The sequence below is a fragment of the Carassius auratus genome, chromosome 4, assembly GCF_003368295.1.
Source record: "Carassius auratus strain Wakin chromosome 4, ASM336829v1, whole genome shotgun sequence".
Classification (NCBI taxonomy): domain Eukaryota; kingdom Metazoa; phylum Chordata; class Actinopteri; order Cypriniformes; family Cyprinidae; genus Carassius; species Carassius auratus.
In genome coordinates this window covers 3,045,233-3,072,364 of record NC_039246.1, presented here as the reverse complement: position 1 = coordinate 3,072,364, position 27,132 = coordinate 3,045,233, and the positions used below count along the sequence as shown (strand labels likewise).

The following is a 27,132-nucleotide window of genomic DNA, read 5'->3' as shown; positions in this document are numbered from 1 at the left end:
CCATGTGTGAATGGTTGTTAGCACTAACGGTTACTAAACTAGTAGCTAGGTAGAGCGCAGCTTACCGGATTACTGTATACTGTTTGCCGCTGTTCCGGTTCTATGATTTGCAGTTCCTGAACCCATCCATTTGTGAACTGTACATGACACTTCAATGACTTGTACCTTCGGAACTATTCTGAAGTGTGGGCGCTCACAAAACAAACAAGGTAGCCAAGGATATCTGTAATGCAAAAGTGCGACAGCAAGTCATCGTCGGTACTCCACTCTTTGTTGGGAATTTCATATGGATCCAAACCGTTAATAGTGTCGATTTTGTCCACATACCGGTCCCTGGCATCCCTATTTAGCGTATCCTTATAAATCCTACAACCTTTCCACGATTTTAACATCTTTTTTTCTTTCTCCCAACTCGTTCAACTTGCTGTATGTTTACATTAGCAAAGCCATCAACATGGCCGCCACATCCCAGAAATGCAGCGCGGCGCCCAAGCCCTGAAGGCATACACACAGGTTCGAAGACTCGTTCTTGCCCCCTACAGTGCAATTCAGTTAGATATACATCCGCGCTAAAATACCAAGGTGAAAGTCATCATAGCTTGCCTAATATAGACCCAGCTCTCAACCCAACTTTGAGAATAGATTAACTGAGATTTTTTTTTTTTTTTTTCGCCCGATAAGTCGAGAAGGGTATTCTTGCACAACCGGAGGCTGCAGTTACAGGACCGCAATTCTGTGACCGCAGCTTTAGGACCCTAGTATTTTTGTGACAGCGCCACCTACTGTACTGATTCAACACTAATTAAAGATGGGCGACGTGGACCGCAACCAGACGGTGAGTATCGATATTTAATTAAGTTTTATTTTATAACGTTTAAACAGTGCAAAGTTTACATAGTGAGAACTACTACCTATGAATTAATAATTAATTCCCACCAAATTAAGAATTTGTGAGCTAGTTTTATTAATTACTACGACGTTAATTCGTGGCTATGAATTCTAGCCTGCACATTAATTAAACTTACCAGATGACAAGAGCATGGTTGATGTAAGGTTTGTAAGATTTACCTGCAGCTTAATGTATTAGTGTGAATACTGGCTTAATAGTCGTTGTTTTACCATATTTATGTCTACTCCACATACAGTTATACATTGCTATCATGTGTTAGTTTCTGTCATGTTTTGCATGGCCAATACGAAATGATTTTATGGATTCAATTAGGCTCATTGTAGTACAGATGATAAAAAAGGCACTAGGGATATTTTCATAATCTCAAAATATTCTAACAAGTACACTCACTTTTCCAAGATACATATAACAATCAAAAAGGGAAATCCCTGCCCGAATTGAAGAGATGCACCACATCCTGCAAGGACTTTTACTTTTCATATATATATTCCAGTTGAATATGTTAAACAAATGTTTCTTATTTATCTCTCTCTGTCTCTGGCTCTCTCTTTCTCTAAAGTTGAAGCCTACAGCCATTCTATCCATGCAGCAACTGATGGAAAAGGGGATTACTTTGGTGCTGTTGTGATGTTGTCACAAAAATGACATGTGTATATACTGTAAAGACCAAGAGTTTGGACACACTTTCTCATTCAAAGAGTTTTCTTTATTATATTTATTTATATAGACAGAAGACTATTTACATCATTAAATTAAAGTTTATGGAAACTCGTTTTTCCTCGTCAATCATTCTCCATTCAGTAAGGTTATTCAAACAGCGCGCGCGCCTCGTGCATGGTAAAACGCTCTTCAATATATGATATATTCACATTATAATGCTTGATATGTAGATAAAAGGCTGTGGATTTGCATAAGATGACTTTATTTTGTGTATTTGTATTTTATGTTTGTTGCTGTTTTTAAACGACTCGCTACCGTGTGTAGTGATTGATCACGGACACATCACAAAGACTATGAAAAGGCATCAAACACACACTAACTGGAATTTTAAACTGTGAAGAAACAAATGATCAATAAACTGTTGGACAGATATACATTAGGATTTGTGCACTCGACATTTCTTCGCTTTGTGCCGTGAACTTTTAAATGCGCACTTGAGCAGCGCAGCGCTGCACACTGTGACTCCATGTTAAAGAAAATAGTCCGCTCCGCGTCCATAGCAACGCTCTGTTTATGGCAATGGTGTGTTCTACTTAGCAGCGGTCTTTTATCAAGAAATAACAAACCACATTCTACATTGGGATTCAACCAAGCCATGTCATAAATGCTAATAACATGATGCATAAAATTGGTTTAGTATTATACATTTGCTGTGATGTTAAAGCATTTAACAGAACAATATAAACCCAGTTTGGCTTCTACACTAAAGGGCTAACATTAATTTACTCCTTATGTCCCCTTTCCAGGGGCACTATTAAAGTATATGCTGCCAGTAAGCAAACCTCCATCTGTTGGTGAGTATAAAGGGGCTGTAAAATGATAACCTTCTGCATTTTAAAAATTAAGTCTAACTTTATGTATAATTATTTTCTTTATTTCATTGCAGCTCCATCAACAACTACTTTTCCTGGTTCACAACACAGTCATGTCACCCAAGAAGCTGGCGATGCTGGTAAATTCTGTGTTTTAGTTTAACCTATAGTGATAGATACATTTCCCACTTGTTGTAGTTTCCTGTCCTTTGCTCATAAATGAAATCTGTCATGAGGGGAGCGTGTAGTAGCTGTTTTTAGGAACTGATTATTCAGCAAAATTATGGAGTTTCCTCCAAAGCTGCTAATGTTGAAAATACATTTTATCTAAAATAACTTTTTAAAAGAAGATGGCATCAAACTCTTGCAGATTATTTTGCATTTTAAGATTCTCTAAGTTTGATGCTAAGAACACAGGTAATTTCAATTCAGTCAATTTATTTCATTATTTTATTTAGATTTTTTCATTAGCATGCCCATCAACCTCTACCTCCAGCTCTGGTCCCAAGAAGCTGACAATGCTGGTAAGTTTACTCCTACATCGACAATAAATTAACAATTATTCACTGCTAGGAAAACTAACATCCAACATATGTCAACTTACTAAATTTTAGAATTTTTGGTGTTAAATTTCCCCATAGGTCTTTCTCCTGTTGAAGTGGAGAGCAGTACCCCCATGCCTTCCACCACACCTTTTATTCAATTTTTTGTTTTTTAGCAAATTACTTTTTTCCAAGGAGAACATGTATGCATGTGCGCGCACACAAATACACAAGTTTGGATTTTAATAGTTCTATTAAAATGTTACCTAATTCTTATTATTGGTACTATTAATCTTGTTTGTGGTGTTTTAGATGTTATTGTTAATTTTGTTTATTTGAAAAATTCAAACATTTAAATGTTCTATTTATTATCATATATAATATTTTATTTAAATGTTATTCTATTTGCTCTATTTCATTTAAATTCTATATAAAGGCTGTTGTTTGTGCCTCTTAAACTCTGGTGTCAATTAAAAATGTTTCTTTTATGGTCAGTGAAAATCACTTTATCAGTCTTTTTATTCAGCAAGTTCATCAGTGTGTTCGTTGCACTGCGCTGCCATAAGAACAAAATACTTACTCAGGGCCAGCAGTGTAAAAAAGATAATTAACATACAGCATACATAGAATAATTAAAACATAATTTAATAAAAAAAAATGTAAAATAACATAGTAGATATAATATGTACAGTCTAGTTACAAGGTAGTCATTAATTTCTGTAGGCCTTACTTAAAACGGTCAAAGGGGCCTCCAACCAATTTTGCTTAGGGCCCCCAAAGGTCTAGGGCCGACTCTGCCTGTCTGTTCTGCTCATTTCAACTGACTTGTGAAAACTGCAAAAAAAAAAAAAAAAAAAAAAAAAAATCTTTGACATATAGCAACTTTTTTTTTTTTTTTTTTTTTTTTTACAGTAACGCAAATAGTTACTTTCCTAATATATATATATATATATATATATATATATAAGGCTATGTTACATATTGTAGTAATATATAATGTTGTGCGCTATCTGTCACGCCCACTGATGGCTAGCTGCTCCGGAGCTTCGTTTTTTTAACCGAAAGTTGAGGTTATCCGCTCACTTACTCTTATAGATACCTGAGTATGTCACATAACCTGCTTTCTGGAATAGGGTAAATTTAGTATAGTTTGTGAAAATTGTACAGCTGTGGAATTTGTATAGGCTGTGAATTCTGAATAGAAAATTATTGCTTGACTGAAGCAAAGCCATCTCTCTCTTTCTCACACACACACACACACACACACGTTTGTTTTTGTGAAAAGTGTGTTCATCCCATAGGTGTAATGGTTTTTATACTGTACAAACTGTATATTCTATCTCCCTTCACCAACCCTACACCGAACCCTAACCCTCACAGGAAACTTTGTGCATTTTTACTTTCTCAAAAAAGCTCATTCTGTATGATTTATAAGTGTTTTGAAAAATGGGGACATGGGTTATGTCCTCATAAGTCACCCTCTCCTTGTAATACCTGTGTCATACCCATGTCATTATACAGAGTTGTGTCCTGATATGACACAAAAACAAGAGTACATAAACACACACACACACACACACACACACACACACTAAAAATACTGAAAAGCTGTATTTAAAGTTTTCTTTTTATTTGTTATTTGTCATGTTCTTTTCTCAGATTAAGCTCCCTGACAATCTGACAGAAATTTTTTAGTCTGTTGGCTCTTTAGCTTTTTTTTTTTTTACTGGCACGCGTCGCTTACATATTTTGCACTTACTGAGGAGTGTTGAGATGTTTACATATTTGTGCCCATATGTACATTTTAGGTACTGCTTTTATTTTTGAATTCATATTTTCAAAAATGTTATGATGTTTTTGTTATTACACAATACTTTTTCTGACCTTTTTGAATCTTGCCCCTGACAAATAACCCAAATTACAAAAAAAAGACTAAAACTAACACTAAAACTAATAAAAAACTAAACTAAAACTAAGCATTTTCAAGAAATAAAATCTAAACTAAACTAGCAAACCCACTTTAAAAACTAATTGAAACTAAACTGAATTTGAAAACAAAAAGTACAAATGAAATAAAAATAAAAAACTATAAAAAATAAAAAACTATAATAACCTTGCTGCTTGTACACTTTTTTTCTACCACATATTTTCCTTCCTTTCGCCTCTATTAATGTGCTTGGACACTCTGTGAACAGCCAGTCTCTTTTGCAATGACCTTTTGTGTCTTGCTCTCCTTGTGCAAGGTGTCATTGGTCCTCTTTTTGACAACTGTCAAGTCAGCAGTCTTTCCCCATAATTATGTAGCCTACAGAACTAGACTGAGAGACCATTTAAAGGTTTTGAGTTAATTAGCTGATTAGAGTGGCACCAGATTTCTTCAATATTGAACCTTTTCACAATATTCTAATTTTCTGAGATACTGAATTTGGGCTTTTCCTTAGTTATTTTATTTTGAAAACAAACTGAATCTTTTAAACTGAGATCTGCAGCTGAATATTTAGGGAAAGAAAAACGTGAAAATGTGAATACTTTTAGTTATCTAAAACATCACCGTCTCTAACTCTATTTCTCCATCAAATGTCTTTCCCAACTCATTTTTGCGTGTCATGACACAACTTTCCTGTGAGGAACATTGTTTGAGAAAAACAAAAGGTTGAGCAAGACTTCTGTCCGCTGTAGAGAGAACTGTTTGTGCTGTCAACAAGTGTCACTGAGACAACACGTGTTATTAATATAAGAAACAACAGTTTGCAATATTAAGAAACAAAACGAGCTGTTTCTGTACAGTTAAAAATAGCAGAAAGACACATTAGATTTACAAACATCCGCCCAATCTAACGAGTAAAAGAAGATGAAGAGCGAAATCTCTCTCTATAACTACATTTACTACTATATTGACTTCGATGTTAATCATGGATTCATAAATACATTTCATGATAAACGTTAGACATTCATTAGTAAAACCTCACATTCAACTCGACTTAAATAGCAAACACACCACACACATATAATATAGTTACTAATATGACAGCATCATAGCATGAGAAGAACATTCTGGACTCACCGATAAATAAGACAGAAGTCAACTTTGGTTCACAGCGTTCAGAAATGGGTCTTTTTCAGTGGCGTAGTCTAGATAACTTTGAAGAAGTGGGTGGGACAGAAGTGTGTGTGTGCGTACTCGAAATTATTAATGTCAGTGCATAGATAAGCCATAAACCTTCGTGTTCCCAAACAGTCTCGTGTGTAAAGCGCTCGTGTGCTGAAGAGTGGGACATGTTTACTACATGATCTTATCAGAGGACGAACTCAGTTTAGTTTCGATTTACATGTGTAAACGCTTAAAACGACACGCACCCTCCCGACTGAGATTGGTTATTACAGGTTGAGATCTTTATATATATTAATAATAAAAGTAAAAATATATTTAAAAAAAAAATGAAATATATATGTAAAATTCAAAGTATAGTAGCTAATTTTATTTTCCCTTATTGCTTTTTTATTACCATAGCTGTCACCACAGCCATCTTGAAAATACAGCGACAACAATAACAAAAAAAAAAATTTGATTCATACAAAACAAAATAACAGTTTATACAAAAACACTACAATATCCATAACATATATACAGGCATTCAAAAAAATAAAAAAAATAAAAAACACAAAAAAAGAAACATAGTTAAATCCTCAATGGTGCTAAAGCTGTATGTTAAAAGAAACAATTACAAAAATGTAAAAATATCAAGCAACCTGCTTCCACTTACATTGAAATGAATGTCAGATATTTTTTGCTTTTTTTGGTTCTTCTGAATAATCTGACAAAGTTATCTAAATGGCATAATGCTGCTGGTTCGACGCCAACAGCCAAAAAACAAGAAGTAAATAAAGCTCTTCCTGCATTATTCAGCCTAACCATGTGCCGTGCTGTGCAGAACACACGTCTAGATTAGTCAGAAGGGAAGATTTGCTTAAGGTAAGTGTATATTTTAAAACAAATTGTGTTGTGCCAGCGATCAAACTTATAATAACTTCCAAATTAAGTTGTGTATAATGACTATCACCTGACTATCACGGCCATCCGAGTCAATGGACCACATGCTAGCGCTGCTGGTTGCGCACAAGCCATGCTTTCTGTTTAAAGATTTGTTCTTACAACAATTACCAAAGAATGTTTGTACTTCTCTTGCAAACTGCACAGTAACAGACTACAGGGAGCTGGCACAGCTAACAGATGTATATCAGGCAGCATCACACAAGTTTATGGCAAATGAATCAGTAACTACTTCTGTATACCCTGTTTTCATTACTGCAGCATGGGATTCAGATGAGTGGCCAGCTCCTGCTGCACATCAGTCGGCTGAACAAAGAATATGTTTCTTTCACGACTGTTTTGGGGTGAAAGCCAAAAAGTGCCGTCCTCCATGCACTTCGTTTTATTTGGGAGTTTGTGTTAGCAGATGTGAGTAGGCCCCTCCTGGGTGCAGATTTCCTGTGCACTAATGGACTGTTGGTTGATGTCAAAAGGACTGCTGGTTCATGCCTGGGCCCGTCGATTAGATCCAGTGAAACTGACAGTTGCCAAGGCCAAGTTCGCTAACATTGAAAAACTGGGTATAGTGCAATGCTCTAACAGTCCTTGGGCCTCGCCCCTCCACAAAGTCCCCAAAGCAGATGGTGGTGACCGCCCATGTGGAGATGATTGTCAACTCAATGACATCACCACGCCCGACCGATACCCAGTTCCGCACATTCAGGATTTTTCGGCCCGAATTGTGTGAATTATTTTGTTGAAAGCGGAACTTATTCGAGGTTACCATCACGTGCCAGTCTTCAAGGAGGACACCCCAAAAACAGCGGTGACAAAATTATTTGGGCTTTTAGAATTTTTGCGGATGCCTTTTGGACTCAAAAACGCAGCACAAACCTTTCAGCGCATGATGGACTCTGGCTCCTAGAATGGGTCACCCAGCCACCATCAAAAGGATGGACCCAGGGTGAAATCTCAGATTGTTAAAGAGGTTCAACATGCTGCTGACTCAAGCTACTGCACATGTTCAGCGAGACCAGTTCAAGCCCCAAGCAAGCTTCTGTTATTTATCACTGATACATAATTCACACATCACCAACACACACATGCATATTTGACACGTCCCCTTTAAGAGTTAGAGAGTTTTGTTGATGTGCAGTTAAGATGCAGAAAGTGTAAAAAAAGAAAAAATATATGACTGTTCTGGTCTGAAGCAGCAATCTTGACTCTGTGTATTTTTGATAGATTATTAAAGCTCCAGTACTTACTACTGTTGTAATGATAGCTCCACCATTAGTTCTATAACTTGTATTTGGACGGGGAAGTCATGGCCTAATGGTTAGAGAGTCGGACTCCCAATCGAAGGGTTGTGAGTTCAAATCTCGGGCCGGCAGGAATTGTGGGTGGGGGGAGTGCATGTACAGTTCTCTCTCCACCTTCAATACCACGACTTAGGAAGAAACTCACCTGAGCAAGGCATGGGCACTTCGGATGGGTTAAATGCAGAGCACAAATTCTGAGTATGGGTCACCATACTTGGCTGACCTTGTTTTTTGCAGCATTAGAACTTGTCTATTAGGAGTGCTCTGTGTATGACTTTTGGATCCCTCTCTTTTCTCCCCTCCCGCACCAGTTCAACTGCCAACTTCAACGAAATCAGTGGAGAACACCTTGGAGCAAATCCTCCATACTGTTTTCTTCATGCTTGGCCTGCTACTGATGGATAATCTGTTCACCTTTAACAGTTACATTTTGAAGTAATATGCACTTTACTGTCCATTGCAATAGTGTAATTATGTTCATAGTTCTGCCTATAGTGTACATACACTTTTACATAATCCATCTGTATAGTATGTTCATAGTACACCTATCTGTATATCATGCTAATAGTATTTAAAATCTGTAAATTATGTCCATAATACTTACCTGTATAGTTATTGTACATATTATAGACCTGTATATTCTGTACTTACTGCTTATTGCACTTCTGGTTAGATGCTAACTGCATTTCGTTGCCTTGTACCTACATGTGCAGTGTCAATAAAGTTGAATCTAATCTAATCTAATATTTTAGCATTAAATTGACCTGTATTTTATACACATCCAGGTAAAATGTTGTAACAATCAAGATTTTTTTTTTGTTGGTTTTTATTTATTTTGAAAAAGAGGCCTCTTATGTTCACCAAAGATGCATTTATTTTATTGAAAATGCAGTTTAATTTATTTATTATTATAAAGGTGAAAATTGTTGTACTTCAAGTTTTTGTGTTAACTATGGTGCATTGCCATTCAAAATAGAAAGTTTGTAATAAGTAATAATTATTTTATTTGTCTAGGAGACATTAACCCCTTACCAGTCACTGTGAATATTATGAAATGTTTTCTAAGGCCATGTCGTGTGTTTTTAGAGAAGGCTAATCAGATTGATTTATGGCACTTGTCATCTCTGTAAGCTTTGAAAACTCCCTGATTCATGGTTCTATTGTTTTCACCAAACGAGTCTTTCACATTTCCGCCAGGTATGACACATTATCCGCATTATTCTTTTATTATTATTCTTTTGTTTTTATTCCACCTTTATTTGCCTTGATTGTGGTAATTCAATGGTATTTCAATGTTTACAAAGCCACAAAGCTGCTATCTCACTTCAGTTTCAGTATGCATTTAGCCCTTATTTATCAAAAGTCTTACTATATAAATACAACAAAACATTTTCTTATGACCTTGCGTGAATTATTGTGACAGAAATGCATTATGAAGAAGAAATGCACCTGTAGCATTAAGCTACATCAGAGAATTTATTAAATTATTAGTACACTTTAGGGATGTTGCGGTGACAGCACTGGTTAATCGGCGTGTAAAAAAACGGTAATCCCGGTGTCACCGGGTTGTGTGTCGGGGATTTCGGGTGGCTGAAAATGCGGTCGTGCAGACGTGCACACGTCTCAATTTACTTTCACTTTAATTAGCGGCAATTCAGTAGCATTTGTTTGAATTAATCATGGGTTCATTTATTTTATTCTTAATGAAAATACACAAAACAATAAGACACTCACTTGTATTACACACATCTTTATTTGCAAAATGAATAATAACTTAACACACCATGCAAAAACTAAACAAAAGCACTTATGAAACACCTTTAAAGTGCATTTATCAACAAAACAAAATCACTATTCGTTAAATAAAGTGCCTGCCTTTATCAGCAAAAAAAAAAACCCATCGAATATGAAACGAACGAACATCAAAAACTTCGTTAAATAAGGTAGCCTACGTTTTCAGGTTCCCTGTTGGCATTTGGTTTGAATCCAAAATATTTCCAAATAGGTGCTTTTGCATTTCGCTTTGAAACCAGATATTCCGCCATCCTTTGCCAGTTAGCTCGCCTCACTCTCCTCAAATGATAAATGAAATCGGACACCTGCTGCTTTACTACGGCGCTCGTTCCACTTATGCTAAATTACGAAGGCTTACGCTAAATTACGAAGGCATGTAGTCACTAACTGAATTAAGTGCTTTATTGCTATAGGCTAAAACTTCAACACGATGGGGACGGTGCCGGTGGTCAAGTGCTATGACCGGTAGGTGGGTTAAACACCGTGTATCACCGGTAACACCGACTATCGCAACAAGCCTAGTACACTTTTACTCAAAACTCAAATTAAACACAGATCGACCAAACTTTGGTTTGGACAGCAGTTTGTTAAAGGGTTAGTTCACCCAGATAGATTAGATTAGATTAGATTAGATTCAACTTTATTGTCATTATGCAGAGTACAAGTACAGAGCTAATGAAATGCAGTTAGCATCTAACCAGAAGTGCAAGAATATAGTGTTTTATATACATAAAAGTGCAGAGTAAGTAAAGCTATGATATACAGAATGTACAGTGGAGTTGCTATATACAGTGTTGAGCAGAGTATATACAGAGTATAAATATGAATGCAATGTAGATATTGTATGTACATTATGAACTTCATATAACATTATCCAGAGAAACCAATGTTAATGGTAAATCCCCTGTTATGTTTGTACTGGCTACTGTATACAGGCCACCAGGGCACCATACAGACTTTATTAAAGAGTTTGGTGATTTTACATCCGAGTTAGTTCTGGCTGCAGATAAAGTCTTAATAGTTGGTGATTTTAATATCCATGTCGATAATGAAAAAGATGTATTGGGATCAGCATTTATAGACATTCTGAACTCTATTGGTGTTAGACAACACGTTTCAGGACCTACTCATTGTCGAAATCATACTCTAGATTTAATACTGTCACATGGAATTGATGTTGATAGTGTTGAAATTATTCAGCCAAGTGATGATATCTCAGATCATTATTTAGTTCTGTGTAAACTTCATATAGCCAAAATTGTAAATTCTACTTCTTGTTACAAGTATCGAAGAACCATCACTTCTACCACAAAAGACAGCTTTTTAAGTTATCTTCCTGATGTATCCGAATTCCTTAGCATATCCAAAACCTCAGAACAACTTGATGATGTAACAGAAACTATGGACTCTCTCTTTTCTAGCACTTTAAATACAGTTGCTCCTTTACGCTTAAGAAAGGTTAAGGAAAACAGTTTGACACCATGGTATAATGAGCATACTCGCACCCTAAAGAGAGCAGCCCGAAAAATGGAGCGCAGCTGGAGGAAAACAAAACTAGAGGTATTTCGTATTGCTTGGCGGGAAAGTAGCATATCCTACCGAAAAGCATTAAAAACTGCTAGATCTGATTACTTTTCTTCTCTTTTAGAAGAAAACAAACATAACCCCAGGTATTTATTCAATACAGTGGCTAAATTAACGAAAAATAAAGCCTCAACAAGTGTTGACATTTCCCAACACCACAGCAGTAATGACTTTATGAACTACTTTACTTCTAAAATCGATACTATTAGAGATAAAATTGCAACCATTCAGCCGTCAGCTACAGTTTCGCATCAGACAGTGCACTATAGACCCCCTGAGGAACAGTTCCACTCATTCTCTACTATAGGAGAGGAAGAATTGTATAAACTTGTTAAATCATCTAAACTTACAACATGTATGTTAGACCCTATACCATCTAAGCTCTTAAAAGAGGTGCTTCCAGAAGTCATAGGTCCTCTTCTGACTATTATTAATTCCTCATTGTTATTAGGACATGTCCCCAAAACCTTCAAACTGGCTGTTATTAAGCCTCTCATAAAAAAGCCACAACTTGACCCCAGAGAACTAGTTAATTATAGACCAATCTCGAATCTCCCTTTTCTGTCCAAGATACTAGAAAAGGTGGTATCCTCACAATTATATTCCTTCTTAGAGAAAAATGGTATATGTGAGGATTTCCAGTCAGGATTTAGACCGTATCATAGTACTGAAACTGCTCTCCTTAGAGTTACAAATGATCTGCTCTTATCATCTGATCGTGGGTGTATCTCTCTATTAGTTTTATTGGATCTTAGTGCTGCGTTTGACACAATTGACCACAACATTCTTTTGCATAGACTTGAACACTTTGTTGGCATCAGTGGAAGTGCATTAGCATGGTTTAAATCGTACTTATATGACCGCCATCAGTTCGTAGCAGTGAATGAAGATGTATCATATCGATCACAAGTGCAGTATGGAGTACCTCAAGGCTCAGTTCTAGGGCCGCTACTCTTCACGCTTTATATGTTACCCTTGGGAGATATCATCAGGAAACATGGTGTTAGCTTTCACTGTTATGCTGATGATACGCAGCTCTATATTTCCTCGCAGCCCGGTGAAACACACCAATTTGAAAAACTAATGGAATGCATAGTCGATATAAAAAATTGGATGACGAGTAATTTCTTACTGCTAAATTCAGAAAAAACAGAGGTGTTAATCATAGGGCCTAAAAACTCTACTTGTAATAACCTAGAACACTGTCTAAGACTTGATGGTTGCTCTGTCAATTCTTCGTCATCAGTTAGGAACCTAGGTGTGCTACTTGATCGCAATCTTTCCTTAGAAAGCCACGTTTCTAGCATTTGTAAAACTGCATTTTTCCATCTCAAAAATATATCTAAATTACGGCCTATGCTCTCAATGTCAAATGCAGAAATGTTAATCCATGCATTTATGACTTCAAGGTTAGACTACTGTAATGCTTTATTGGGTGGTTGTTCTGCACGCTTGGTAAACAAACTACAGCTAGTCCAAAATGCAGCAGCAAGAGTTCTTACTAGAACCAGGAAGTATGACCATATTAGCCCGGTCCTGTCCACACTGCACTGGCTCCCTATCAAACATCGTATAGATTTTAAAATATTGCTTATTACTTATAAAGCCCTGAATGGTTTAGCACCTCAGTATTTGAATGAGCTCCTTTTACATTATACTCAAGTTTATTTTTTTTTTATTTGTATAGCGCTTTTTACAAAATAAATCGTTACAAAGCAACTTTACAGAAAATTATGTTTCTACAATATTTAGTAGTAGCTAGTAGTTTGTGCACATTTGACAGGATTTTAGAAAAAATAATTTTTACGTCCGCTACGTTCTCAAAACTCAGGCAATTTGATAATACCTAGAATATCAAAATCAACTGCGGGCGGCAGATCCTTTTCCTATTTGGCGCCTAAACTCTGGAATAACCTACCTAACATTGTTCGGGAGGCAGACACACTCTTGCAGTTTAAATCTAGATTAAAGACCCATCTCTTTAACCTGGCATACACATAACATACTAATATGCTTTTAATATCCAAATCCGTTAAAGGATTTTTAGGCTGCATTAATTAGGTAAACTGGAACCGGAACACTTCACATAACACCCTATGTACTTGCTACATCATTAGAAGAATGGCATCTACGCTAATATTTGTCTGTTTCTCTCTTGTTCCGAGGTCACCGTGGCCACCAGATCCAGTCTGTGTCCAGATCAGAGGGTCACTGCAGTCACCCGGATCCAGTACGTATCCAGACCAGATGGTGGATCAGCACCTAGAAAGGACCTCTACTGCCCTGAAAGACAGCGGAGACCAGGACAACTAGAGCCCCAGACACAGATCCCCTGTAAAGACCTTGTCTCAGAGGAGCACCAGGACAAGACCACAGGAAACAGATGATTCTTCTGCACAATCTGACTTTGCTGCAGCCTGGAATTGAACTACTGGTTTCGTCTGGTCAGAGGAGAACTGGCCCCCCAACTGAGCCTGGTTTCTCCCAAGGTTTTTTTCTCCATTCTGTCACCGATGGAGTTTCGGTTCCTTGCCGCTGTCGCCTCTGGCTTGCTTAGTTGGGGTCACTTCATCTACAGCGATATCGTTGACTTGATTGCAAATTAAAACAGACACTATTTCAACTGAACAGAGATGACATCAATGAATTCAATGATGAACTGCCTTTAACTATCATTTTGCATTATTGAGACACTGTTTTCCAAATGAATGTTGTTCAGTGCTTTGGCGCAATGTATTTTGTTTAAAGCACTATATAAATACAGGTGATTGATTGATTGAACAGAGCAATGAAGGATTATATATACATTATGAATAGCAGGAACGTGAGAACAGTGGTAATGAGTGTGCAAAGTATTGTTGAACAATCTATTATATGCAAAATAACAGTAGTGCAATGTTTTTTTGTAGAAATAGTCTACTGTGCTTGTACAGTTTTTTACTGTGCTTGTACAGTAACCACAGTTTATAGTGTAATGGATTTAACCATGTGCAGTCTGTGCAAAATATGAGTAGTGCAATACATGTATGTAAAGTACTGTGACCAGTGCAGTAAAAGATAGCAAAATTATGTAATTAATAACTTACCCTCATGTTGTTTCAAACCCGTAAGACCTCCATTTATCTTTGGAACACAGTTTAAGATATTTTAGATTTAGTCTGAGAGCTCTCAGTCCCTCCATTGAAGCTGTGTGTATGGTATACTGTCCATGTCCAGAAAGGTAAGAAACACATCATCAAAGTAGTCCATGTGACATCAGAGGGTCAGTTAGAATGTTTTGAAGCATCAAAAATACATTTTGGTCCAAAAATAGCAAAAACGATGACTTTATTCAGCATTGTCTTCTCTTCCGTGTCTGTTGTGAGAGAGTTCAAAACAAAGCAGTCTGGATATCCGGTTCGCGAACGAATCATTCAGTTCACCAAATCGAACTGAATTGTTTTAAACGGTTCGCATCTCTAATATGCATTAATCCACAAATGACTTAAGCTGTTAACTTGTTTAATGTGGCTGACACTCCCTCTGAGTTCAAACAAACCAATATCCCGGAGTAATTCATTTACTCAAACAGTACACTGACTGAACTGCTGTGAAGAGTGAACTGAAGATGAACACCAACTCCTGGCGGGCCTTCCTTCATGTACTATCAAGCCTCTGCAACTTACCCAGAATGCAGCAGCGAGGGTTGTCTTCAATGAGTCAAAAACAGTTCACGTTACTCCTCTCATACTGGCTACCAGTTTTCCTTGAAGGGTGTGTCCATGGGGGCCGGACAAAATTTCGATGTTGTAACAAACTAGGCCTAGAAATTTTTATGATGAGGTCCCGTTCATCACTGCTTGCATCTCTAATTAGGGCCCGAGCACCAATGGTGCAAGGACCCTCTTGTATCTGCTCCATTTATTCTTCTTCTTCTCCAAAATGAGTTGCATTTTTGAGGGCCTAAACATGTTCAAAGTCAATAAACTTTTCACACGCGTCAGACCTGGTGAAAATGTACATCTGATATAGGTTTCAGAAGAGGGTGTGGCAAAACAGCTCAACAGCGCCACCTATTCTAAAAAAAAAATCAACAGCCTTCGAGCTATGTTTCACGTACATGCACGAAAATTGGCACACACATGTAACACACCAATACATACAAAAAAAAGACTCTTGGAGCAAAATTGGAAACCCAACAGGAAGTCGGTTATTTTGAATTTTATGAGCAAATTTTCTGTAATTTTTGTCATTTGCATTCGTTGTATTTTAACGAACTCCTCCTGGAGATTTATTCAGATCTACACCAAATTTGGTATGCCTAATCTAAAGGCCTTTGCGATGTGAAACTGCGGAGATCATGAGTTTTCATCAATCAATCACCTTTATTTATATAGTGCTTGAAACAAAATACATTGCGTCAAAGCACTGAACAACATTCATTTGGAAAACAGTGTCTCAATAATGCAAAATGATAGTTAAAGGCAGTTCATCATTGAATTCAGTGATGTCATCTCTGTTCAGTTTAAATAGTGTCTGTGCATTTATTTGCAATCAAGTCAATGATTTCGCTGTAGATGAAGTGACCCCAACTAAGCAAGCCAGAGGCGACAGCGGCAAGGAACCGAAACTCCATCGGTGACAGAATGGAGAAAAAAACCTTGGGAGAAACCAGGCTCAGTTGGGGTCAGTTCTCATCTGACCAGACGAAACCAGTAGTTCAATTCCAGGCTGCAGCAAAGTCAGATTGTGCAGAAGAATCATCTGTTTCCTGTGGTCTTGTCCTGGTGGTCCTCTGAGACAAGGTCTTTACAGGGGATCTGTATCTGGGGCTCTAGTTGTCCTGGTCTCCGCTGTCTTTCTGGGCAGTAGAGGTCCTTTCTAGGTGCTGATCCACCATCTGGTCTGGATATGTACTGGATCCGGGTGACTGCAGTGACCCTCTGATCTGGATACAGACTGGATCTGGTGGCCACGGTGACCTCGGAACAAGAGAGAAATATTAGCGTAGATGCCATTCTTCTAATGATGTAGCAAGTACATAGGGTGTTATGTGAAGTGTTTCCAGTTCCGGTTTACCTAATTAATGCAGCCTAAAAATCCTTTAACAGATTTGGATATTAAAAGCATATTAGTACGTTATGTGTATGCCAGGTTAAAGAGATGGGTCTTTAATATAGATTTAAACTGCAAGAGTGTGTCTGCCTCCCGAACAATGTTAGGTAGGTTATTAAAGAGTTTAGGCGCCAAATAGGAAAAGGATCTGCCGCCCGCAGTTGATTTTGATATTCTAGGTATTATCAAACTGCCTGAGTTTTGAGAACGTAGCGGACGTAGAGGAGTATAATGTAAAAGGAGCTCATTCAAATACTGAGGTGCTAAACCATTCAGGGCTTTATAAGTAATAAGCAATATTTTAAAATCTATAAGCTGTTTGAGAGGGAGCCAGTGCAGTGTGGACAGGACCGGGCTAATATGGTCATACTTCCTGGTTCTAGTAAGAACTCTTGCTGCTGCATTTTGGACTAGCTGTAGTTTGTTTACCAAGCGTGCAGAACAACCACCCAATAAAGCATTACAATAGTCTAACCTTGAAGTCATAAATGTAACATTTCTGTATTTGACATTGAGAGCATAGGCCGTAATTTAGATATATTTTTGAGATGGAAAAATGCAGTTTTACAAATGCTAGAAACGTGGCTTTCTAAGGAAAGATTGCTATCAAATAGCACACCTAGGTTCCTAACTGATGACGAAGAATTGACAGAGCAACCATAAGCAGAGTTTTTAGGCCCTATAATTAACACCTCTGTTTTTTCTGAATTTAACAGTAAGAAATTACTCGTCATCCAATTTTTTATATCGACTATGCATTGCATTAATTTTTCAAATTGGTTTGTTTCACCGGGCTGCGAGGAAATATAGAGCTGATTATCATCAGCATAACAATGAAAGCTAACACCATGTTTCCTGATGATATCTCCCAAGGGTAACATATAAAGCGTGAAGAGTAGCGGCCCTAGTACTGAGCCTTGAGGTACTCCATACTGCACTTGTGATCGATATGATACATCTTCATTCACTGCTACGAACTGATGGTGGTCATAGAAGTATGATTTAAACCATGCTAATGCACTTCCACTGATGCCAACAAAGTGCTCAAGTCTATGCAAAAGAATGCTGTGGTCAATTGTGTCAAACGCAGCACTAAGATCCAATAAAACTAATAGAGAGATACACCCATGATCAGATGATAAGAGCAGATCATTTGTAACTAAGAAGAGCAGTCTCAGTACTATGATACGGTCTAAATCCTGACTGGAAATCCTCACATATACCATTTTTCTCTAAGAAGGAATATAATTGTGAGGATACCACCTTTTCTAGTATCTTAGACAGAAAAGGGAGATTCGAGATTGGTCTATAATTAACAAGTTCTTTGGGGTCAAGTTGTGTGTTTTTTTTATTAGAGGCTTAATAACAGCCAGTTTGAAGGTTTTGGGGACATATCCTAATGACAGTGAGGAATTAATAATAGTCAGAAGAGGATCTATGACTTCTGGAAGCACCTCTTTTAGGAGCTTAGATGGTATAGGGTCTAACATACATGTTGTTGGTTTAGATGATTTAACAAGTTTATACAATTCTTCCTCTCCTATAGTAGAGAATGAGTGGAACTGTTCCTCAGGGGGTCTATAGTGCACTGTCTGATGTGATACTGTAGCTGATGGCTGAATGGTTGCAATTTTATCTCTAATAGTATCGATTTTAGAAGTAAAGTAGTTCATAAAGTCATTACTGCTGTGGTGTTGGGAAATGTCAACACTTGTTGAGTTTTTATTTTTCGTTAATTTAGCCACTGTATTGAATAAATACCTGGGGTTATGTTTGTTTTCTTCTAAAAGAGAAGAAAAGTAATCAGATCTAGCAGTTTTTAATGCTTTTCTGTAGGATATGCTACTTTCCCGCCAAGCAATACGAAATACCTCTAGTTTTGTTTTCCTCCAGCTGCGCTCCATTTTTCGGGCTGCTCTCTTTAGGGTGTGAGTATGCTCATTATACCATGGTGTCAAACTGTTTTCCTTAACCTTCCTTAAGCATAAAGGAGCAACTATATTTAAAGTGCTAGAAAAGAGAGAGTCCATAGTTTCTGTTACATCATCAAGTTGTTCTGAGGTTTTGGATATGCTAAGGAATTTGGATACATCAGGAAGATAACTTAAAAAGCAGTCTTTTGTGGTAGAAGTGATGGTTCTTCGATACTTGTAACAAGAAGTAGAATTTACAATTTTGGCTATATGAAGTTTGCACAGAACTAAATAATGATCTGAGATATCATCACTTGGCTGAATAATTTCAACACTATCAACATCAATTCCATGTGACAGTATTAAATCTAGAGTATGATTTTGACAATGAGTAGGTCCTGAAACATGTTGTCTAACACCAATAGCCGTTCAGAATGTCTATAAATGCTGATCCCAATGCATCTTTTTCATTATTGACATGGATATTAAAATCACCAACTATTAAAACTTTATCTGCATCCAGAACTAACTCGGATGTAAAATCACCAAACTCTTTAATAAAGTCTGTATGGTGCCCTGGTGGCCTGTATACAGTAGCCAGTACAAACATAACAGGGGATTTATCATTAACATTGGTTTCTCTGGATAATGTTATATGAAGCACCATTACTTCAAACGAATTATACTTGAAGCCTGCCCTCTGAGAAATCCTGAAAACGTTGTTATAAATTGAAGCAACTCCTCCCCCTTTGCCTTTTAGACGCGTCTCATGTTTATAACAGTAATATTGGGGGGTGGACTCATTTAAAATAATGTAATCATCAGGTTTTAGCCAGGTTTCTGTCAAACAGAGCACATCTATATTATGATCAGTTTTCGTAGAAATGGATCTGATATTCAATAAGCCAAGCTTTATCATTTGTTTATCCATATTGCATTTGTTTTTTATTTGTTGAACCTCAATTAAATTGTTAGCCTTAACTTGGTTTGGACGTTTTTTGTATTTTCTAGTTCGGGGAACAGACAAAGTCTCTTTAGTATGATATCTAGGTGAAAGAGTCTATATGTGCTGTGAATTAACTGACCTCTGTGACGGGAGGCAGCTATAAGACGGTTGGTTTAGCCAGTCTGTCTGCTTCCTGACCTGGGCCCCAGTTAGTCAAGTATAAACACTAAGACTATTTGCCATATTTCTAGAGAGAATAGTGGCGCCACCCCAGGAGGGATGAAGACCATCTCTTTTAAACAGGTCAGATCTGCCCCAAAAGCTCGTCCAATTGTCTATGAAACCTATGTTATTCTCTGGGCACCACTTAGACATCCAGCCATTGAGTGATGACAATCTGCTATGCATCTCGTCACCACGGTAAGCAGGGAGGGGACCAGAGCATATTACAGTGTCTGACATCAAAAAAACAAAACAAAAAACAAAAAACAAACAGACAGTGATAGTAAGAAAGATTATAGAGAAAAAAATTAAATAAAAACAGCTACACGGAGCTACGATTAGCTACAGAAGGCCAACAGGAAGTAGAGAAAACACTGTCCAACAGCGACACCAACAGGCAGGAGGAGCAATGGGCGTGTCCATGGCGGCCTGACGAATTTCGATGTTTCGCCATGAAAAATTAAGTTGCTATAACTCAGACATACTATGTACAATCTGCCACAAACTTCACATGTTTGATAAGACTCCGAACCTGAACAGATTGACATGCCCAAATTCAGTTATAGTCATAGCGCCACCTACTAAGTGACATATTTTACGCTGTAACGAAGTACACCTAGAAATTTTATGACATCATTTTTTTTCCCAGTCAGTCTAATCTAAAGTCCTGTGCAATGCTAAATTGTGAAGATCTTGAGTTTTCGTTAAAGGGCGTGTTCATGACGCTATGACAAAGTTCAAAGTCTTGCCATAGGAATAAAAGTTGTTGTAACTCAGACATAAATTGTCCGATCTTGCCCAAACTTCACATGTTTGATAAGAATCCTGGCATGAACACATCTGAAGGCCAATATTCCCTGGGTGTGGCAAAATGGCTCAATAGTGCCACCTATACACTTTCAAGGGAGTAGGCCTCGAGCTAAGTTAAATTTACAAGTACAAAGACTTGTACACACATGTAACACACCAATACCTACAAAAAAGTCTCTTGGTACAAAATTCGAATCCCAACAGGAAGTAGGTTATTTTGAATTTTCTCTGCAAAATGTGTGTCGTTTTTTGCCATTTCCAGGAGTTGTACGTTTTGTGTGAACTCTTGGTATTTCTAACTGACTCAATCCTAATGATCTGAGTGGTCTGTTAGGTTTATATTCAGTGAACATATCTGCAATATATTTCGGTCCTAGGTCATTGAGTGATTTATAAACAAGTAAAAGTACTTTAAAATCAATCCTAAATGCAACTGGAAGCCAGTGTAAGGACCTGAGGACTGGTGTGATATGCTCAGATTTTATGGTTCTAGTCAGAATCCTGTCCATTACAATAGTCCACACTGCTGGTGATAAAGGCATGAACAAGTTTCTCCAAGTCGTGGCTGGAAAAAAACATCTAATTCTTGCAATGTTTTTTAAATGATAGTATGCTGATTTAGTTACTGCTTTGACATGACTACTGAAAATAAGGTCTGTCTCCAGAATCGCACCAAGATTCCTGACTTGTTTGACCCCTAGAGTCAAGGTATGCATTCACCTTGAAAACTTCATCTTTGTTTCCAAATGCAATGACTTCAGTTTTTTCCTTGTTTAACTGAAGAAAGTTATGGCACATCCAACTATTAATTTCATCAATGCATTGGCAGAGGGAGTCAATTGGGCTGTAATCATTTGGAGATAAGGCTAGGTAAATCTGGGTATCATCAGCATAGCTGTGATAGGCAATTTCGTTCTTTCTTATTTTAAGTACCGCTGGTACCAAGTACCCGGTCAACCAGGTTCTTGACAGCGCTATGATTTTCGCAAAGCAGAAAACGCGGACGGAATCTCAAAATCTAATCATGAAAATTAATCTAACATTTTAATGTGGACAATCACGGAATTTACGGAATTTGTCAAAGTAAAAAAAAAAATGTCATAAATTAATCAAATGAAATCTCCATATGGACCAGTATCTGTAAATGTTAAGCCACAAAAGTTGGTTGAAAAATGAATCCTGTATGTTCTGCGCGCCTCTGTGTGAATGAATGATTGGCCGAAATGTGCGCTTTTGTTTGCTACATAGACTGAAGTGCATGACGCTTGCAGTGTTGCCAACTTAGCGACTTTGTCGCTAGATTTAGTGACTTTTCAGACCCCCTTAGTGACTTCTTTCCAAAAAAGCACCTAGCAACAAATCCAGCGCCTTTCTTTGACAAAACTTATTTAGTCTCTGAGACTGCTGCATGAGCGCAAGGTCTCTCTTTCCCAGCGCACATGCCTCTCTCTGCATCTAATCTGTTCAGCGCAGAGAGGAGCAGCACTTTCAGTAAAAAAAGAAGATATTCTGTTGCATCTAACTCTTTTTTTCACATTTTACATGCAAGTATAGCCGAAATAACAGCACAACCATTGTCTTAATCATATGTTTATTTGATTTCATTTTACAATGTCGTGAATAGGATTTTAGTGCAGATTAAAATCTTTGAGAGCTGGTTATGTAGTCTTAATGGACCGCGTTTCAGTCATTATAATATTCATTCCATTGTCTAACAAAAGAAACATTCAAATTAATATAAAAACAGATATATTGAGAATTTGGCTGCATTAAAATCCAGTACATGAGCACAGACCATACGATGCATTTAGTCTATGACATCATCTAGCGACTTTTCAGGTGGGTTTTAGCTACTTTCCATAGAAGGAAGTTGGTAACACTGGACACTTGCAGTGATTTCAGCATCTGCCGTCTCAATGAGGACATAAATACATAAACTACATCACCAGAACTGTTCTGAGTGACTTCACAAGCATTTTACCATGTCATTTGAGTAAAACCAGTGTCAATTTAAAGGTATTCACGGTAACCTGTCAAAATAAAAGTTTATTTTTTCATAAAGGCATTGTGCTAGAAATATTATTTTTATTATTTAGTAGAATGTATGTGATACTGCTACTATATAACTTAATTTTTTTTAAGAAATAAATCACACAATATTTCTTCAATATTTTAATTTGAATAGCAAATCCCCTTTATTTACCAAAAATAAAATGTTTAAATTTCATTAATCAAAAGACAAATTAAATTTGGGTGAAACATGTTTACTGTTTTCATAATTATATTACTTCAAACTTTAAACACAATTGTAAATAAGTATAAAGAATGGCATTGGTTTTATTTTTAGTGATAAAAAGTTTTTTTTTATTAGCATATTTTTGTGTTTTGCTTTGGTACCGAAATTGGTACAGAGAACCGTGGATTTTCACTGGTATCGGTACCGAATACTGAAATTTTGGTACCATGACAAAACTAACTCAGACATACAATGTCCAATCTGTCTCAAACTTCACATGTTTGATAAGACTCCTGACCTGAACAGATCTACATGCCCAAAATCAGTTAATAGAACTGAATAGAATCAGCCATAGAACCACCTGCTGGCAAAAGGAAGTTACATGTTTTATGCTGTAACCAACTACTCCTAGAAATTGTATGCCAATTTTTTTTAGTCAGTCTAATTTAAAGGCCTTTGCGATGTTAAATTGTGAACATCTTGAGTTTTCGTTAAAGAGTGTGTCCATGGAGCCATGACAAAGTTCGATGTCTCGCCATGGGAATAGAAGTTGTTGTAACTCAGGCATAAAATGTCCGATCTTCCCCAAACTTTACATATTCGAAAAGAGTCTTGGCCTGAAAACATCTGAGGGTCAATATTCTACTATAATTATAGCGCCACTTGCTGGAAACGATATGGATATGACTTGTTGTACACTGATTTAAACATGCAATATCCAATCTGCATCAAACTTCAAATATTTGGAAAGAGTCATGGCCTGAAGACATCTAAAGGCCAATATTCAGTTATAATCATAGCCCCAGCTGTTGGTAATAGGACACCTCATGCTTTATGCTAACTCAAACATTCACATTGAGGAATTTTAATTGTGAATGGAATTTGGATAGCTTGAACAGTTTTGCCGTGGTGATTTTTTAATAATGACATTAAAAACGGAATCATTAATTGTCTTGTGTTTTTAAATTGCAGCTTCCAAACACCTTCAAAACCTTTTTTCATACAGAGAACAAATGATTCTGAGGAAATATGCATAGTTTCATGACTTTACAACACTGTATGGATAACAGAAAATCAAAAAAACTGTCAGTCATCTGATCTCTGTCTCTCTGCCTATGCTGTCTTTTTAAGTATGTGTGCTGAGACTTCCATTGTCTGAGAAAAATTGCGCCTCTACGGGAGCAATTACCGGGACTCAAAGGGAGGAGTCTCCCTTAGTTTCCCTTTTAAATCGGTTAAAAATACAAAAAACTTAAAATTAATTCACACTGACAAGCTAAACCAACATATTTTATTATTACCAGGTCAGGGCTCATTAATAATTGATATCTGGCCAGAGATAAGTGAGAAAGACGAGAGAGAAATCACTGCTCCAATCGGTTTCACAAGCCCACAAAAAACTAATTTATTCTTGTTTAATAGCTTTTAAAAATAAAATATGATGGCGATTGTACACAATCCACCAATTAGAACACACCAAAAGCTAAATTAAGATATTTGTGAGCTGTTAAACTTTGAAAATGAAATATTTGCTGCAGCCTGTCTGATAGTGCAAGACTATGGAAGCTTGTTTCCATAGGAGACTTCTCAGTACTTGAATGGAAAAAAAGTCTACATACAGAAACTAAAGCCTTTTAGATTAAAACACTGTGCCGAATCAACACAAAACAATTAGAAGAACATATTATAGAGAAAATGAGCGTGTAAGAGCGTAAAAGCATTTTTTTTGTCTTAAGAGCTTTTTAAAATAAAATATGACCACGAATGCACCCATTAGAACACAACAAGAGCTAAATTCAGGTGTTTGTGAGCTGTTAAAGTGTGAAAATTAAAGACTATTTGACAGTGCGAGACTGTCTAAGGGCAGAATAACATCGATCTCTTGAGCTCCAGAGGACGCTGATTCTGGCTTTTCGTCTTGAGAACAGACAAATTACGTACAAGATTATTTCAAAATACATAATAGCTTGGCGAATATAAACGAAAACAGCCACATGAACATAAAGTGTTGAGAAATAAATCTGAAGTGGATGCTTTTGTCTCCAATTTGAACCTATAAAAAACTGAAAATTATTCCTCTTGGCTGCTTTTTTTTTGTTTTTGTGTATGTATTCACGTTTTTTTTTTTTTTTTTTTTTTTGCTCTAACAATAATTAATCTATATTTAAATAAATTTAAATAAATAAATTTCATTTGTCTATTTCTGCATCTAAACACCTAAAACATGCTCTATTATTCTATTGTTAGAAATTTCTTTATCATCCAGTTTAACTGGTGTACACACTTTAATTTTCATAATAAAGTTAGTTTTTTAGATTATATAATATAATATAATATACAATTTTTTAAATAAATCAACTTTTTGATGATATTCTAATTATATGACCAGCACCTGTATATTTCCCATTAGTCATCATACTCTTCCTCCAATAAAGGTTGATTGTAATGATTCTCACAATTCCCAATTTGACGTGGTCCACAAGCAGGCATGTATGGCAGTCCAAATGCCCTGCAACTGCTTTTGTTCGGCAGTTGTGCAATAACAGTGGATCATCTGAGTAGGAGTTACATGACATAGGCTAAATTGTTTCCATCTCTGGTTCACCCCAAACAATGATAAAACCTTACATTAATCTCACAAAATCATGTATTTCATAAGTATGTAATCATGTCAGTGCAATTTAGACATCTCCAATGGATTCATAGACCCAGAAAACATGGAGTTAGAAACCAAGATTACTTGGCTAGGTCAAATAATGAAGCAGTTAGGATATTTTAAGGGCTCCCTGCCCATCTTGGACGCCATCCTGAAAATCACACCCTTCTAGTGGTCAAACTTTGGTAAACATTTTGTATGTTATTAAGTACACCTAATACTACCAAAAACAGCTGACAAACCTTTTGTTAGAATTTTTTTAGGGTTAGATGGGTTTTTTTTTTTTTTTCATAAATGCAGCCGTCTACCAGTGGTCATGATTTTAGTTAACTGTGTACATCTGCATGTATGCCAGGAACACCGGGGAGGCAGGAAAATGCTGTCTGGCAGACCCACCTTTTCCTCCTCCCTGGCTCAGATATTGAAGTTTTACCGTCTACAACAGAGCTTGAACGGTTTGCCAAGTTGGGTTTAGGTAAATGTATAGTTGATACCAGGGGCGGAACCAGACGATGTAAACATTGGGGCTTAGCCCAAACCCAAGGGGCTCCGGGGCATACTCAGCTAAATGCACTATTTTTCAGGCTGTTTGAGATAATAGAATGCCTAAAAATCTATACACTATCTGGGAAAATTATGATAGTTACTCAGAAAAAAAAAAAAAAAAAAAAAAATCACCCAGTAGAGCTTACAACCTATTTTGTATTAATTGTTCTCCAGCTGAAGTGAATCCAAAAATGTTAATGTTTGGGGTTTGGGGATGAGGTTTACTGTTAGTGTTCCTATTAAAAATTTTGTTATTGTAACGATAGGTAAATGAGGAGGAAGCAATTGCAGGCAATAAGATGATGTTTATTAGAAAGAGAGTCCAGAATGTTGGCAATGGCAAGGAAGGTCTACGGTGGCGTGAGAGGAGCTGGATGGTGAAGTCGATGGTGCAGGTGAAGGAGGTCAATGGGTGAAACCAGGAACAGACCGGAACACTGACACGAGGACGACAACACGAATCCAATCCAGCACACGAACACGGAAGACGGTAATCCAACTAGGACACGGAGACATGAGAGAGGATCTGACAACAGAGAGAGAGCGAGGTGAGTATAAGTAGCTGAGGTGTGATGAAGATCAGCTGGAGCGAGACAATCAACACCCAGGTGATGACAATCAACTAAACGAGCACATGGGGACAACGTAAGTACAAAAACAATAACAAAACATGACACGGAGGAAACACTGGATTTCCTACCGTGACAGTACCCTCTCCCCTAGGACGTCACCTGACGTTCCCAGCCTGCTTTACCTGTAGATTGTAATCATCTATAAGGTGGTGATCCAATATGTCCCGGGCAGGAACCCAGCTTCTCTCCTCCGGACCGTAACCCTCCCAATCCACCAAGTACTGAAAACCGCGTCCCCTCCGTCTAGAGTCCAGAATACGATTAACCGAATAGGTGGTTTCCCCATTAACGAGACGAGGCGGGGGGGAACCGGGGCAGGCGGATTAAGACGGGAAGAAATCACCGATTTAATTTTGGACACATGGA

At 37.2% G+C, this 27,132-nt stretch overlaps 1 protein-coding gene and 1 long non-coding RNA gene across 3 annotated transcripts in view; one reads left to right on the top strand and one right to left on the bottom strand.

Moving 5' to 3' along the window:
• LOC113067115 (membrane-spanning 4-domains subfamily A member 4A-like) overlaps positions 1 to 6,291 on the bottom strand; it is a 31,244-nt gene extending 24,953 nt beyond the window's left edge. The window contains exon 1 of one of the 2 annotated variants that reach the window (XM_026239396.1): positions 6,049 to 6,291. The gene's annotated coding sequence lies outside the window, so the exon portion shown is untranslated. The remainder of the gene's footprint in view (positions 1 to 6,048) is intronic. The other variant, XM_026239390.1, reaches the window with a different exon arrangement.
• Positions 6,292 to 6,874: 583 nt separating this feature from the next.
• On the top strand, positions 6,875 to 8,229 carry LOC113067619 (uncharacterized). The gene is made up of 2 exons (XR_003279419.1): positions 6,875 to 6,957; positions 7,297 to 8,229. It is a non-coding gene; the product is annotated as an uncharacterized LOC113067619 (long non-coding RNA).
• Positions 8,230 to 27,132: the final 18,903 nt, after the last annotated feature.